This window comes from Zeugodacus cucurbitae, chromosome 6 (genome assembly GCF_028554725.1).
Source record: "Zeugodacus cucurbitae isolate PBARC_wt_2022May chromosome 6, idZeuCucr1.2, whole genome shotgun sequence".
Classification (NCBI taxonomy): Eukaryota; Metazoa; Arthropoda; class Insecta; order Diptera; family Tephritidae; genus Zeugodacus; species Zeugodacus cucurbitae.
Genome location: NC_071671.1, coordinates 14,867,078 through 14,884,893, shown reverse-complemented (window position 1 = coordinate 14,884,893; position 17,816 = coordinate 14,867,078). Strand labels below are relative to the sequence as shown.

Here is a 17,816-nt window from a genome sequence, read left to right as displayed (position 1 = left end):
CGGACAAATGTCCTTTAAAGTCATTGTAATACAATATGTTTGTAAACTCAGATAAGTCGGTCCAAGGATATACTCGTAGACCGAGACTCACAACTAATTTAACAGCTGATGGCGGGCGATTAAAAAACTCTACATGGGATTTAAATTAATACAGTGGCTGAAGACATACTTTTTTTAGGAAACAGTGAACATCAAATTTCATAATTCAACAACAACAGAGTCCAGGAAAACCATACCATGTTCGGTAATAAATGCTTCGGAGTTAACATAACACGAATCATGTTATTTCTTGGCTTCAACTATAGTTTCTTGCTAAGGATAATAAGAAAGACATAATGAACTAGATAGCATAATAGGCTTTGTGAAATTAAAATATTTATCTTACTAACCTCGTAAAGTTAAATATGACTACCTATACTTCAAGAGCGGCAGCATTCCACAACACTGGTGATTTAATTTGAAGTTGGTGGTATTTCCCAGCATGCGGTCGTTGGTTCTAACTGATATGTTTGTCTAACCAGCTGAAATGTTTGATGACATTCTCTTCAGCTTCTTTAGCTTTTAATGCTGAAAATGTATATGAAATATAGAAAACTAGACTAGATCGAATACATATGAACACATCTGGGTAAACATTTTTGGAAATTGATATACTTTAAAAAGTAGTCCTCTGAGGTTTCAGAATTCGTCTAAAAATATATATACCATAAAGCAAATATTATATTTGGGAAGTATATCTTTTGGTCTGAATGACGAAGCCACAATCTACCTTAACAGAAAGTGGAAAGTGGGTAGGAATCTTAAGACAATTTAGAACAGAACTTTAATCGGTAAGCTGTAGCTCTTGTGGCAAAAATTATAACATTATTTCCTTTTTTTACTTTCTACAGATGATATTTAAAATTTTAAAATTTTTATCGAATAAAGATTATAAACTAAGATGGTAGTATAGGATGAGGCTAACATTAATTTAGTACCACCAGTAATTCATTCTGCAAAGTGTTGACTTGGAAAACTAAACTTAAGCTACCTATCGACCTTTGTCACTCAACTAAGTAAACGAAAAGTAAACTTATGCAATACTTGTATATGCTATGTGTAAATAATTAAGTAACTTAAGGTAATAAGAAAATATATATTATTCGTATGGGGTATAAAATGCAGTATAAGAAAGCCACAAGCTTCGCAGTAATTTCTGAATATTAGTGGAAAGCGCTCGCGTCGATAAAAATTTAAAACTCTTACTTGGTTCTTTTTTCTACTTCGCTTATATACATAAAAATGGCTTACTGGGCGATAGCGACTCGCAAAGGGTCGCCACCGATGAAGATCACACCAGTGCTGAATCCTAATCAACGTGAATTCCTCGAAGATGAGCTGCTCTACCGCGAAAAACTGGAAATACTAGCCGAGAACAATACGATTAGCACGGATTTATTTGTGCGGAAATTCGAGGATATCGACGACCCCGTATTGTTGGACAAACATGATTCCTTCTATCATACCACCAAAAGCTTACTGGTGCTTTTCCAGATAATGGGCGTTATGCCAATACATCGCAATCCGCAGAAGCCTGGTTTGCCACGCACCGGCTATTCATGGACATCGAAACAGGTCTTCTGGGCCATATGCGTTTTCTCGATGCAAACAACGATAGTGGTATTGGTGTTGCGTGAGCGCGTGAACACATTTCTCAACGACTCCGATCGGCGCTTTGACGAGGCAATCTACAATGTGATCTTCATAAGTTTATTATTCACGAATTTCCTGTTGCCGGTTGCAAGTTGGCGACATGGACCGCAGGTAGCCATCTTCAAGAATATGTGGACGAATTATCAATTGAAGTTCTTGAAAGTGACTGGCTCACCGATTGTATTCCCCAATTTATATCCGCTCACCTGGAGTTTGTGTTTCTTCTCGTAGGGTGTGAGTATTGCGATCAATTTGTCGCAATACTATTTGCAGCCCGATTTCAAGTTGTGGTACACTTTCGCCTACTATCCGATTATTGATATGCTAAATGGTTTTTGCAGCTTGTGGTAAGTTGAGCTTGTCTTCTCCTTGAGATTAGTCATTGCATGTTCACTCTATAGGTATATTAACTGCACAGCTTTTGGTACCTCTAGTCGCGCTCTATCCGCCTCGCTGGAATTAACAATGATGGGTGATAAACCAGCGAAGAAGCTCACCGAATATCGTCACCTTTGGGTAGATTTAAGTCACATGATGCAGCAACTAGGTAAAGTAGACGAAGTTATGAAACCCGTTAGAAGAATATTCTAGTGGGGTCTAATTTTTTGCATGATCTTAGTCATAAGTTGAAGTAATCGATCCGATCAAAGCCTTTGATACTTTCAAACTAGTTGTGATCGATAAGATTCATGTTGAACTCTGATTTTCTAAGCTTTACACCAATTCTGCTCCGAATAGCAGCCTTTTTCATCAAGCCAGCTTTTCCTATACTATTTGATCTCCCATCTTCGGTATCTCCACTCTCTTTTTCAGGACGCGCTTACTCCAACATGTATGGCATGTACTGTCTGGTCGTATTCTTCACTACTATCATTGCTACTTATGGTTCACTGAGTGAGATTATGGATCATGGCGCTACTTATAAGGAAGTTGGTCTCTTCGTTATCGTGTTCTATTGCATGAGTCTGCTTTATATCATTTGTAATGAGGCACATTATGCTACACAAAGTGTCGGTTTGGATTTTCAAACGAAGCTCTTGAATGTAGATCTCACGGCGGTTGATAGTGCTACACAAAAGGAAGTTGAAATGTTTCTCATGGCTATCACGAAAAATCCGCCGATTATGAATTTGGACGGTTATGCTAATATTAACAGAGAACTAATCACGTCAGTACGTTGAGAATATATTTTTTCTTCTTGAAAGATAAACTTAATGGAAGAAATTTATATTTTGCAGAATATTTCCTTCATGGCTACTTACTTGGTGGTTTTGTTGCAATTCAAAATTACCGAACAGCGGAATTACTCTATGAAACAGAGCAGAATGGAGTCGCTAATGGGGGAATGAATGACTTATATAGCTTTTTAGTATAAAATTGTTGCTTTTAGTGAAAGAAATATATGTTTCGATCTTTGTCTTTGCTCATCTCGGATAATTTGTGGATTAGAAGTCCAGTTCGTTCTTTGATTTTTTTACTACCAATAGTTAAACTTTGTTCGGTTAGCTTCTTTTTGATCTTCTTTCTCTTGTTATTGATATTAATTAGTGGCTATTCCAGCAGTAAGGTAATAGTGAAAGTCCAAAATTGAACATTTTGCTGACGCAGTGGAGAAAAGTGGAAAGAAAATTGCTTCCTTATTGAAGGTGTGTTCTGCCATTCCATCAAACTGGAAGTCCAATATTATTTCTAATCACCATCAAACGGTTTATACATCAAGTATTGGTCTACTGGTCGGTCCAATCCTATTTTCAGTATTTTAGTCGCAACTAAACTTTGAGTTTTACTACAAACGAAAAGGATAATATTTAGGCAAAGAGACAGCAAACTAAAACCAAAACTTACATTTCACATACATAGGAACACCACCACTGTACGTGGGTATTTAGTACATATACATACATACTGGAATTCTCTGTAATTTGAGTTCAATTGCTCCTTTAAATTCGTATTTGCCATTGACAAATGCCGTAACACATCCTCGTGTCATTGCTCTTTGTTTGATTTTATTCACTAGCTTGTGTCATTGGGTTGTAATATGTTTACTCGCACTGCCATGAACATACAAATGTGTTTGCATTTAAACTTTTGTTGTAGTTCAATGACGTTTAATCATTTGAAAATTGATTTGAAATCGTTTGCAAAGTGGTCGTTAACATTTCAAAGGTTCATTTGGCAAGCTAGGTAAATTAATGGCATTTAAATTAGTTGCACGTCACTACTTGAGGAAGCAAAATATCAAGATGGCTCATTTAATGCACAACTCAATTTAAAGATCATTATTTACTTGCATTTAAAACTAAGGAAAATATTGATCTTGTATCGTTTCATGTTGCTGGATATTAAAATTTCTGTCTTCCCGGCTAATCTGCCACCTGTTAAGCAGCGATTACAACACACCAACGAATCAGCTTAAAATGAGAAAAATATTTATATAAAATAAATGGTAGCAAAAATAACCGACAATCATTTACCAAATTGCAAAAAGAATATGCAAGCCAACATACATTCATCATGTAAATTCGTTTATAGCAGAAAAAAATACAATACCGTAAAATAATACTCACCCGTCAGCGCTGCTCTCGACGGGATCCGACAACATCAATGACACCTGTGGTATAAGTTTTGACACATGTCTACGTGTGAGTACTTGAGTGCTCTTGTATGTACTTGCTAATGTTTATATTTCCGCGGTGCTATCGAAGAATTTGTCTGTTGTCGTTGCACTTGACATTTTGAATTTTATTTTTCCTTTTATACTTTTTATATCGCTCTTTGCATTTTTGGCTTTTTGCGACAATTTTTCGCACGTCAACGCATCATGTATTTAACTGTCACCGACGCCGACATGTCTGACAGTCGATTACCATTATATCGTCATGGCCAGACGGCACCTGCGTAGGTATGAATTACCCAGCTAGCAAATATGAGGTATTTTCTAGTAGATTTCATCACGTAATAAAAATAATGATACTGGATGGAGAGCATAGATCAGCTACTTAGAGGCAACAAAAAGAAAGAAAAATTTAATTATGTATTTATGGACTAAATTCAAAGATCTATAATATTTAAGTTCGTACCTATTTATATCAAATTCGAAAAAGCTTTAATTTCTATTAAAATTAATTTTTTTGAAAAGTTCCTCAGGATATATAAATATAGAAATAACATTTTGGCTATACACAAGCCGCAATAACATCCTGACAACTTGCTTCCGTTTATCCGCCGAGACAAGTGCCCTTTATATCCAGCAGCCACTTCAATATATCAGCCTACTTAAACCACTTTCGCCTGCACAATTGCTATATCCATTTGAAGCTCTTCAATAGTTTTTGTGTACCGATTGGGTGGATTCGGTGGAAATTTGTCAAACACGTGTAGCATTATGCATACAACCGTACATAAATAAACATATTATTATTTTGGCCTAAATATGCTTGTTCTGTTAGTGACAAATAATAATTAGATTAAATTATAATACAAATGTCCTCATACCGTAACAAATATTATCGACTTATCAGTAAACTTTGGTGGCCTTAATTGAGTAAAAAGAGTGAAATTAAATATTTGAAACTTTTTTCAGCAAAAAGCTCTGAAGATATTATAAATATTTGGTCTATAGACTGCGTTGTCTTCTATAATAAGAAAATTCATTAATTTTTTAAAATGGACTTTGACCTTTGGAATCTTTAGATTCAGTAACAATTATATAAAGAAACTGTGTCCAAATTCAAACAAAGAAAATACTCTTTGGAAAGCCCAAAAGTCAATGAAGCCTCCAGTCGACTCCAACTTGCCTATAAGAGGCTTGGGTGGAACCTGGGCACGAAGTGACGAGGATAAGGCAAATTGTTTTGCAAATCACCTAGAAAAGGTATTTCAACCTAATTGCCCAAAGAACAGCTTTAAGCTGCCATTCATCTCCAATAGCGCTAACGAGTCGCTTGGGTCTATTCAAACGTCATGTTCTGAAATTATTAAAATCATAAAAGAGCTGAATCCAAAAAAGTCGGCAGGACACGATAAAATTACTCCAAAAATGCTAATTGAGTTACCAAATATTGCTTTAACAGTACTCTCCTTGCTCTTTAACGCTATTTTCAGTTTCGGGAACTACCCAATTTCATGGAAAAAGTCGCAGATCATCATGATAGAGAAACCAGGTAAAGACTTGACACAGCCGTCTTCATACAGACCAATCAGTCTTCTACCCTGTCTTTCTAAAATATTTGAAAAAGTGTTACTATCAAAGATGTCTCCTTTCCTCTATGGAAATAATGTAATACCAACGCACCAATTCGGTTTTCGTGCAAAACATGGCACTGTAGAACAAGTAAATAGAATTACTAACGAAATCAGAAGGGCGTTCGAGTATAGAGAGTACTGTTCTGCTATATTCCAAATGTGGCTCAGGCGTTCGATAAAGTGTGGCATGATGGGCTTTTATATAAGATTAAAAAAAGCTTACCACTCGAAATGCATAAAACCTTGGAGTCTTATTTAAAAAATAGAAAGTTTACTGCCAAAGTAGGAGACTTCATATCTGAAGAACGACCAATAAGAGCTGGTGTACCGCAGGGCAGTGTTTTAGGGCCAACTCTATACATAATATATACAGCAGACCTTCCAACAGCAAGTAATGTTTTGACATCAACTTTTGCGGACAACAGCTTTAGTCAGCCGAAACAAATGCCCAATTATAGCATCAAGAGTATTAGAAGAGCATTTGATTTTTGTCGAAGAATGGCTAGCCAACTGGCGTATAAATGTAAATGAACAAAAGTGCAAGCATGCTACATTTTCCCTAAGGCCAAAAACGTGCCCGGCAGTTAAAATGAACAATATTTTAGTACCCCAAGCGACTGAAGTAACATATCTTGGTATTCACTTGGATAGAATGCTCACGTGGAGAAAACACATATCGATCAAAATAACCTGCATGAAGATAAGAGCTGCCAACTTAAATTGGCTTCTAAACAAAAATTCAAAACTTAGCCTAGACAACAAAGTTCTGTTATATAATGCGGTCATAAAGCCCATGTGGATGTATGGCATTCAACTGTGGGGTACGACCTGTGCTACCAATATCGATATAATTTAGAGATTCCAATCAAAATGCTTAGAACAATCACGTGCTCACCATGGTACATGCGTAATGAAAATATCCATAAAGATCTTGGTATTCACATGGTAAAGAAAGAAGTAGAGAACAGCAGAAACAAATATTTATCCAAACTCCGAGATCACCCAAACCTATTGGCTAATGCTTTAGTACATTCTTATAATCAATCACGTCTAAAAAGAAGAGATATGCCAGCACACTGAAGAGCAACGTTTCACCAAAACAACTCAATCACTTGGTTGAGCTTGTTTAGTTTTAATTAGAACTAAGATTTTATAACTTATTGTTAGGCTTCAAAGGGCAGATTCAATAAATAAACAAATATTGAAAAAAAAAGTTCCAAGGACAACGCATAATTACGATCAATCGTCTAAGGTACCATGTTTCCTTAATGATCTTTCGCACAATTCTGCTAGTAGCATCCTCACACTCGTGTGTGTCGAATCTGAACAATATCGTATTTATGAACTATATTTTTGTGATGAAACTGACCTAAGCTGCCAGTAATGTTTATTTTCTTCAAAAGTCCAACCTATGCTTCCTGCACTTGAGCTACTGTAAACGCAATTTAAAATTTGTGAAAGCTAAAACGTTTAACTTATTGTCATGCTTTTGCGCATCGGCGCCATTTTGATAGCTTGTAAAATGTACAACAAAAGAAGCGTTTATAATAAATAGAAAACTAACGCCACATTTACATAGCTATCAGGAAGCACAACAACAATAAAATGGCAAAAAAGAAAGGAAGCTAACCTTAACATGTATGAACAAATGCTTTCAAGTGCATGTCATCTCCAATTTATACAAAGCTTTATACTAAATATCAGTCTGGAGAATAGTAAGATATTCCAGACATGTAAATATATATGTTTGTATTTACATCTGCGCACAAGACAGAAGTATAAGTGTGACAGTGAGCACACTTGTAACTGCAATGAAACAACAGAGGGTAAGTGTTACTGCTTTAAGACATTAAGAGCTTTTGTTATATTACTGAAAGATTTTTCATAAATGTATTCTAATATTACTGGAATTCCATTCCCAGTAGAAATTACATTTTGGACATATACGATCACTAATCCTTTAAAACTAATGGACTCGGCGCTAATCTATCACTGTAGAAGTTCCCACTTACGAATAAATTACAAACTGATTAACGATGTAAGGTCTCTTTATTCCAAATATAAGTGGAAGACATCCCAGCATTTTGTGAACCATATATGTATATATATATATTTGGCGTAGGAACCGCTTTAAGCGATTATAGCCGAATCCACCAGAGCGCGCCACTCATGCCTCCTTTTTGCTTTTTGGCGCCAACTGGAAACACCAAGTGAAGCCAGGTCACTTTGCACTTGGTCTTTCCACCGGAGTGGAGGTCGTCCTCTTCCGCGGCTTCCTCCAGCGGGTACTGCATCGAATACTTTCAGAGCTGGAGTGTTTTCTTCCATCCATACAACATAACCTAGCCAGCGTAGCCGCTGTCGTTTTATTCGCTGAACTATGTCAATGTCGTCGTATAAATCGTACAGCTCATCGTTCCATCGTCTGCGGTATTCGCCGTTGCCAATGTTTAGAGGACCATAAATCTTGCGCAAAACCTTTCTCTCGAAAACCCCAAGAGTCGTCTCATCGGATGTTGTCATCGTCCACGCTTCAGCGCCATACATCAGGACGGGAATAATGAGCGACTTATAGAGTTTGATTTTGGTTCGTCGAGAGAGGACTTTACTTTTCAATTGCCTACTCAGTCCAAAGTAGCACCTGTTGACAAGAGTGATTCTGCGTTGAATTTCAAGGCTGACATTGTTGGTGTTGTTAATGCTGGTTCCCAGATAAACGAAATTATCTACAACTTCAAAGTTATGACTGTCAACAGTGACGTGGGAGCCAAGACGCGAGTGCGCTGACTGTTTGTTTGATGACATGAGATATTTCGTCTTGTCCTCATTCATCACCAGACCCATACGCTTCGCTCCTTTATCTAGTCTGGAAAACGCAGAACAAACGGCGCGGTTGTTGCTTCCGATGATATCAATATCATCGGCATACGCCAGGAGCTGTGAACCATGCAGAATAATAATATGGATGAGTCTGTTTCTTATTAGTCAGATGTTACCCCAATTAATTTCGAGAATTAATATACGAGAATAAAAACTCCTATGGCTATCAAGACCTCAATTTATCAAGTTAAGATTTTCTATAATCTGTTGAGGACTGAATCTTACATTCGAATAAGAAAGAGACAAAATTCACTCGTTTAATATTAACTTAAGAAAAGAATAAATAATAACTATAATGAAAAAAATGTAAAAAGTAATTGAAAAAAATTACTCAATGTTCTGATGCGAGGTTTTAAACCAAGATATGTTATATAATAATATATTGTATGTTCAAACCTTTTGACTCCCTCTTACTTGTTGGAAACTATATAAGAAATAAGTAGAGTAAGTTGTTCACTTATTCTAGGTTAAATTCAATTAATACATGGAAAACAGCTTGATTTAACTATACAGCTCGTTGCACTGTAGCCACATTATTTTCAAATGTACTACTATGTGCGTAGACCCACATACATATCAGTAATGTGGTAGAATGTGCGAAATCGGAAACCATGGAGCAAACTCGAGCTTAAAATTCCATATATATGTATATATGTGGGTGAGAAAAATATGAAGTAATGCGGATACATATATGTATATATGTATTATATAAATATGTTAGTAGAATTGTAAACATTTCTCAACATAAAAATGTCTGTATATTTTTCAAGATATAAAAATCCATCAATGACTTCATGTGAATATTATTTATTTATTACATTCACATTTGAATTCGTTTCCATTTATTTTGCCACACGTACACATGTATATGTGTTTGTGCTCGTATTTCCTTCCATTTCATTTGAATGTCAAGGTGTAGGCAAACATAAACATACAAAAGCACGTTCTATATTCTTCCACGGCAAAAACTGACTGAAATTACATTCAATTCACGCGCCTTTTCTGTTGTGTACAGACATATAAATCTATGTGAGTATTCAAGAACGCAACATTATGCATCAGACTTTAGATCCAGTGTTTGTTTGTTTATTTGAAGAATCGTTGCAATTGAAGAAGCAGGGGGCGTTTGTTTACAACCGGCATTGTGTGGGAATTGCGAATAAAAGTGTGTAAATAAAGCGAAGGAAATATGGTGGCAAATCAGCTTGAAGGTTGTACGAGTCCTTAGTCGAGTGGGTTGAGCGCCCGCTGCCACCTAGTCGTTGGAAGAGTAGCTTTTAGTAACAAACGGTCTGGGAATAAAAATTTCCTCCATCCAAAACTAAATTTGAGGGGTCTTGAAACTTGTGGTAAGTTCTTATACGAGAATGGAAAAACTAATTAACACAGATATCCAGGCATATTATTAATCTTATAATAAACTCTTTTTTGGGATCTCTTTTTAGTAAAATGCTATTCATGTATGTTTTACTATATTTGAGGCTCTTTTCTCCTTGCAAAATGTCTTGAGTTAAGTAAAGTTGCATAACGATTGTAGAATGGCAAAATATAAAACTGTCCATCAATCAAGCTAAAGCTGAAACCAAACAAATGGCAAATTGTTTTCGAACAAATTTCTGACAAATAAGTCGATGAAGTTGATAATAATAATTACTCTTTTAAACCTTATGTTTAATGACGTTTCCTGGCATGATTTAATTAATCTTCGTTGAGTTTTTATTTCTAAAATTAGCAATTCATCTTCTCACAATCTTTAATAAATTTGTTTAACTTTTCATACAGAAGCTTAAAGCTACTCAAGAAACCATGACATGACAGGCTTATGACAAGAAAGACCGCGCTTTATCCAGCTCTAATCTGCCTATAACTTCTTCGAAAACATCTTGTATGTATATTTAATATTCCTATAAGTCAAAATAAAATCTGGTGAAAACTTTTGCTACTCATTCTATCATCGGTAATTCAATTCCATAAATTAATTCGACCCACGCTGCGTCAAGACCATAGTGAATTAATTCAAAGTACTTGTAATATTTCAAAAACTGCTTTGTCATTCATTATTTTGATAAAAAAAGAGAAGAGAAAGAATAGTAATTATTAATTTTCAAAACTACTGTAAAGACAACAACAGACCCATTCATATATTATAACATGAAATGCCAAAACATGGATATGTATTAATGTGCTAGTAAGTAATTGCTAATTCACTTTGAGTCATTTCGATTCTTCTTTGGCAGGCTTCTTCAGTAGTTATGGTAGTTCTGAAGCTCGTAGCTTTTTGTTTTTTTATTGTTTTGAACACATCTAAAGCCTCCTAAAGTGCTCGAAACAATTAAAGTGTAGGCTTTTATGCCTATGTATTTATGTTTATGCTATTTTTAGCGCGTAGTAGGCAGTTTATTGTGATTTTTTTACTTCAAGTTTGTAGCTTCTTATTTTCTATTATTCTTACAAATTAGCTTATAGGATTCATTTTTCAATACTGAACTTATTTTGTTGTATTGTGCCCTCATATATGTATGTCCAAATATTATAACGAATTCAAATTCGGCAAGTCATTGCTTGATGGAGGAATTACACTATGGGCTCCTAATGTAGCTTATCTCAATTCTTTATAATTTTAATCACTTTACGAATATTCACTGTCATCCTCGGAGGTCAGTCTTTACCATTTCATGCAAATAAACTTAACTCTAAAACTGATTGCCATCGAGCCAGAATGTCGCAATGGCAAGGAGTCGGGATTGCTGATATATTAGAGTTAATTACTTTGTTTTTGTATTAGAGCGGCATCTTATATAAACACTCACACCCACTTCCGCTTACAATCGCCTGGGAAGATTTTAAATGAGATGAATGTTTGAAATTAAGTGGCAACTAAGTTTTGCGCTTTGAGTCAAGTTACTGCACCAACGACAAGAAGAGAGAATAATTAAGGATATTTCTGTACATCGGCGAAATTACAACGCGCTTCCTTGGCCTTCCACAAAAACTCATATTGCACAGATTTCTCTTTCCGAAATTTGGTTATTTTGCCGGGAAAGATCGAATTTTGCAAATGATATAAAGTAGTTAAAAAATAGTGGCTTGTAGCGGGTTCATAAGGAAAGGAAGAGAGAGGAGTGCATTAAGAGAAACCTTTAAGTGCTTTTTGATATTCAAAGCCAATGCAGTAGAAGAGACGTAGAGTATTTAACTAATGAGTTTATAATGAATGGATTAAAAATTGATCTTATTCTTTGGTGCATAATGTTCTTCAAGAGGGTGAACACTTATGTATGAAAATATGTAATGTAGTTCTAAATGCATACGCATGTATGTATAGCTCAAGCATTTAAATATTTACCAGTTCCTGTTTTTGTTTTCAACTTTTATACTCATTTTTGTTTGCTGAGTTGGTCTTTGTCAAAGAATGTGCCACCATCAATATCTACTCTGTTCTTCTTTGGTTATTCAACAAACTGCTCGCGCCTCACTGCAGTTTCCTAAAACATTGACCCATTTCGATGGCAAGCACATACTATATGTATTTATGGATTCGGTTCTCCGCAGTCTGGAGTTAGTTGTACTCTGCAGTGAGTTAATTTATATGTGGGGTGTTCTACAGCTCTGCTGGCATTCCTTCCACCATCATGCTCGTCGTTTTGACGTAGTTCAACTCTTTCATTTTAATGCAAATATTTAATTTTGTTGGCTAAGTCGATACATATGTATGTACATATAGATTTTAATACAGTATAATCGCATGACCAGAAGAACCGGCCTCCAGCCACAGTTGGTTGCCTTGGCCGGCCGTTCTCGCTTCGACACACGATTTCATCGTCCGCATTTCCGCCAACAGGATTGTGTATTCGGGTTGTTGCCATTGACGATGTCATTAACAATGTAGCAAAAATTCTGAGTCAAGAGCATTTAGTTTTTCTGGTTGACAACTTGTTTCATAAATTTTCTGCCGCCCCACTTTGTTAATATATTTAAATCTGTGTCAAACTCTCTCAGAGATGAGCAATCATGTGGATGACAGTTCATTCTTAATTCTTTTCTGTCAGTTACTAACGAGATGCAATTTTCATCACAGTTTTGCATAAAATATTTAATTTAATTAAAGTATTTTATCTAATTTTAGAACTCAACGATTTATAGACTCTGTCTCAAGACTTTTCAAATGGAAAACTTTTAAACTGTTTTTCTGACAAAAATTCTTTATCAAAATCTATGAACCATACCTAAATCGAGGAAAACTTAAAAACTACTGGGACAAAAAACTTTTCAAACGCAAAATAAAGATCTCATTAAAGCAAAATTGCAAAAATAATGGGAAGGAACTACAGTAACTAAATGCAGCGTTGCATACTGGCGAATAGATGTAAAAGCATAAAAGTTGCGACAGCTTGATTCACAAACTCATTTGTATCTTTCATATAAAGCTTGCATTGAATATTGCAATGAGTTGCCTCTTTGCAACGTCTCACCTTCCTATCCTATTTACCCAAACCTTTTCATTTTTCTTCGTTATTTAACTTCATTTGCTGTTCTATTTACATATTTCTCACAATGTAAGTAAAACTGAAACTATCTACATGCTCTTTCGGATTCTTCTGCGATGCATTTTCGCTACAATGAGGCAGATTTTGAATAGCAAACCCATTTCACTTGCCATAAACTCGTATTTACTTTCCAGTTGACTTTTCATTTCAATTATAATGAGATTTCACATTTTATGTTGCGCTCTACGACGTTTACATCATTTAATCATTAAACGCTAGTGTTAGGTATATGTAACGCTCCGATCTTTCACATAAATCTACGACTTTTTCGAAATGCAATTTTAAATGTTCCAAATGATAAATTAGAATTGAAGTGAACAAATCAAAGAATAAGTGTGCAGTATATTTTGCCTGTTCCGTTTAGTGTAGCAAAATTAAATTATTAAAACTATCGAAATGGGAACACGTTGTCGGTAAGTACGATTTTTAATAAAGTGTCAACGATTTATGTGTGAGTGTTTTGTATATTTTGATAGTGTTTGAAATTTTATGCTAATAAAAAAAAAATTTTAAATGACTGTATTTGTAGTTTTTTTTTTCGTTTTGTGTAGCTGTGACATATATGTCACGTTCGCGGGTTCACCTTATGAATTGTATAGCTATATATAATATACATATTTATGTGCGTGTTTTTCCGTTATTAGGGCAAAACTAACTGTTGAAGAAGTTTGCGCAGTTTTGGACGAATTGAAAAATAATGAAGAAGAAGAGGTGGATATATATAGAGGCTCCTGACGCGGGTGCTCTTTCAGGTGATGATTCGGCAGATGAAGACGGCGGTACTTTGGAAAACTTGTCACATACACAGCTTGTCGAGGATTGTGAAACTCTTATAAGAAAAAATACCGACTTTGATATGGACGCTGAAATTTTAGACTGCTTGAATCATTCTATCTCAGAGTTAGAAGTAAACCTTTTGGAGGAATCATTTGCTTCTGTGCAAGCATCCGAAAAGCCGAGTACATCACGTTCAACTGAAAAGCCTAGGGAACAAACCAATTCTCGTCGTCGTAAGATAACTGCAGGTCAGTCACATGGTAAGGCTAAGAGAGCCAAACCATCCTTTACGTGGGTCAATGATAATATCGAACCTAGATCTCCAATTTTCCCTGAGGGTAATTACAGTGACTGCAGCAACCTAGAGCCATGTGAGCAATTCCAAAAGTTTTTTGATGATGAATTATTGCAAATGCTGTGTGACGAGTCAAACAGATATTCGCTCTTAAATAATAATGGGAACCCAAATATTACAGTTGGAGAAATGAAAGTATTTTTAGGAATTCTGATAATAAGTGGATATACCTTTTCTCCAAACAAAGAAGCAAATTGGAGCGTTGACAAAGATATTCAAAATCTTGTGATTATTGACTCGATGAGGCGTGATCGTTTTCGAACTATTTTTGGAAATCTACGCTTTATTGACCCCGGAAAGACAGATTTATCGGATAAAATATGGAAATTGAGACCCCTGAATGATGCTTTGAAAGCGAATTTTCATCCAGAGCGGAATTTGTCCTACAATGAATCAATGGTGGAATACTACGGCAGGCACGGTTGTAAACAATTTATTAGAGGCAAACCGTTGAGATTTGGTTATAAAATGTGGTGTCTAAATACGCCTTCCGGTTATCTTCTAAACTTCGAGATGTATCAGGGAAAAAAACCCTAGGACGAACGAAGAGTACGCTGCAAACTATGGAAAGAACGCTGCTCCGTTGTGATCGATGAATTCGGTGAAACGTGGAAGCTACTTCCATTTTAATTCTTTTTTGATAATCTCTTCACTTCAATACCTGTTTTGGTTGGATTAAAAAAAATGGGATATGAGGGAACTGGAACAATTCGGCAAAATTACCCATCTATTGCCCTTTGCCACTGAAGGATAAGTTGAAAACGTGGTTATATGGTTAGTTCCCGGATTTCTGAATGCGATATTACAGTCACGAAATGGGTAGACAATGCAGTAGTTTCCGTAGCATCAACTTTATTTGGGAAGGAACCGGTAGGGAAGATACTCTAGGGCAGAACATGCTAGTATTCAGGTTCAAGTCCCCAATGCTATCGTAATGTATAATAAGAATATGGGCGGAACAGACCGTATGGACCAAAACGTTAACGCTTACAGGATTGGAGCTAGAGGGAAGTGGTGGATCTCAATTTTTACATGGTTGGTTGATGTCTCCATTCAAAATGCTTGGCTCTTACATAGAAAAGGCGGACACGGGCTAACCCAGCTACAGTTTAGAAGAACCATTGCTAATCACTTTTGTCGTACTTATGGACAAGTCCGAGGACCATGGGGATTTAGACGTCCGGATTCGCAAATTGAGCTTGATGCTAGATATGACCTAATTGGCCATTTCATAGTTAGAAATCCTACCAGGAGACGCTGTGCTGGAAACAACTGCCAGCGATCAATAAACACCAAATGTGTAAAGTGTGACATAACAGAAACCCGCGAGCGTTACATATATGTCACGGGTCGTGCAGACCCCCCCGGATAGGGGTCGAAACTTTTGTTTGTAGTTTTGTGTACATATCAACCCTTGTAGTATCCACACAAAGTTTGGTTCCTCTATCTTTGCTATTTAGTTTTCGCGTTACATATATGAATAGTAAAAACACAACAAGAGTGGAGCTTGTTTATAGCTTGAGTCTTGCAACTAGCCGCTTACCATAAGTTTTATCAATATCAAACCTCTAATCACATTTTTATGTGAGCGCTTTTGATGTATTGCTCTACATATCTGTTTCTGTAACGATGGAAGAAGATCTATGGCGATAAGCAAAGTAAACGATAAGGCCTAAAGGAGGATAAATTGAAACACGTCCGTATAGATCAATACAAGGAAACCAGTACTGATCTCACTTTTATTTGGTTCTAGGAATTCCTTCAAATTTTCTTATTCTTTGTTTTCTAATAAGTAGTTAGTTGTTAGTTCATTCGGCTTGCCAAATCTTCAATCAGATATTATATGGAAGTTGCATTCCCTTCAGACTCCCTGAAACCGTTTTCAGAAATCATACACCCCTAAATCTGAAGATAATTCTCATTGTGAACTCACACTAAATCTATACATATATACATCATAAATTCCCACTACGGGTATTTGCCCCACTTGTCTTTCGGTGATAACATCAACATCAACACTCATCTCCAGAGTAAAAAGATTAGAGACCTGTTTTCCACGGAGAAAAGCCAAATCACACGGAAACAGCTTACGGACTGATAGCATAGCATAAGAGCCATAAGCACACACACATGTAATTACTATGGCTTCAAGTGTAAAGAAAACCAGACAAAGTGGCATTCACATGGTGCATTAGAGATATTTTAGAGGCCAACGTCAAAATTGCGCCGGAGGACAAAATGCTGAAGTACAGAAGCGCAGAAGAAAACGACCAACCACAAAATCATGATGCGCCGCTGATGGCATGAAAATCCACTTCGAATGCTGCTGCATGCCACCAAAGCAACAGCAGAAAATTCGGAACGCGAATCTGTGAAAAATCAATTCAATCTAAGTGGAGTCACGCGGCTGAGGTGAAGTGCTGGAGGAAATGAAAATCTGTGCACCTTAGAGCTGCATGCTGCAACAAGTCATACTTGCGGCACTGGGATTCCTCTGTTTTAGTGGAATTATGAGAGATGGGCAAATTGGCCACCAAATTGCCAACGAAATTCCTAGTTCAACCGCAGCAGGAAGAAGCTTAGTAAAGGGACTGTCAGTCGTCCCACGGCACTCAGTTTTGGCAAACAGCAAAATCTGCCTTTAAGGCAATATGCTGTCCATGTATCAGTATGAATTTATGCCGGCAGAATAAGCGTCTTATTGGTGCTGTATGATGGCTATGCGCAGGTCTTCTCGATTTGCAGTTATGTATTTGTTTGCACTTTGTTACAGGGCTTTATTATTACTTTTGAAGTAAGGCAATATTTGATGTAATTGGTTGGAACCGCAAGCGAAAATTTGCCGGAAAATTAATTGTAAATTTACTTCTAATGACTTTTTTATTCCTAATTGGTGTTTGTTCCGTGAGTAACCCAAACAAGAAATAATTTATTAAGTCGATTCATACCAACTGACTAACAAAAGTGATAGCTTTGCTGATATATATGCTATAAAATCTTCTCACCAGCTCAAAGAAAACGAACGTCAACTGTATATATTTAATAACAATAATCCACTCGCTTATAACTTATAAAATTCATTGGCAAGATAAATTCTAAAATGGTTACAACACCGGTCAAAAATAAGAAGGAGAATCGGAACATGTAACACCTTTAAGTTCGAAATAACTTCTCTTTGTGTATTAAAATCTAAGACATGTTCTATTCGGCGGACTGATTGATTTTCTATGGGAAAGTAATGCAAGCCATGAATTTCACTATTTAAAAAAGGTAACTAACTGCTAGTTAAATTAATGAAAATGCACACATATTTATAGAAA

General features: G+C 36.1%; 1 long non-coding RNA gene and 1 pseudogene across 1 annotated transcript; both read left to right on the top strand.

Annotated features, from left to right (window-relative positions):
- Window positions 1-280: 280 nt before the first annotated feature.
- LOC128922816 (gustatory and odorant receptor 21a-like) lies at window positions 281-3,137 on the top strand (annotated as a pseudogene).
- A 6,519-nt stretch (window positions 3,138-9,656) lies between these two features.
- Window positions 9,657-11,547, top strand: LOC128922822 (uncharacterized). The gene is made up of 3 exons (XR_008472011.1): window positions 9,657-9,846; window positions 9,914-10,166; window positions 10,263-11,547. It is a non-coding gene; the product is annotated as an uncharacterized LOC128922822 (long non-coding RNA).
- Window positions 11,548-17,816: the final 6,269 nt, after the last annotated feature.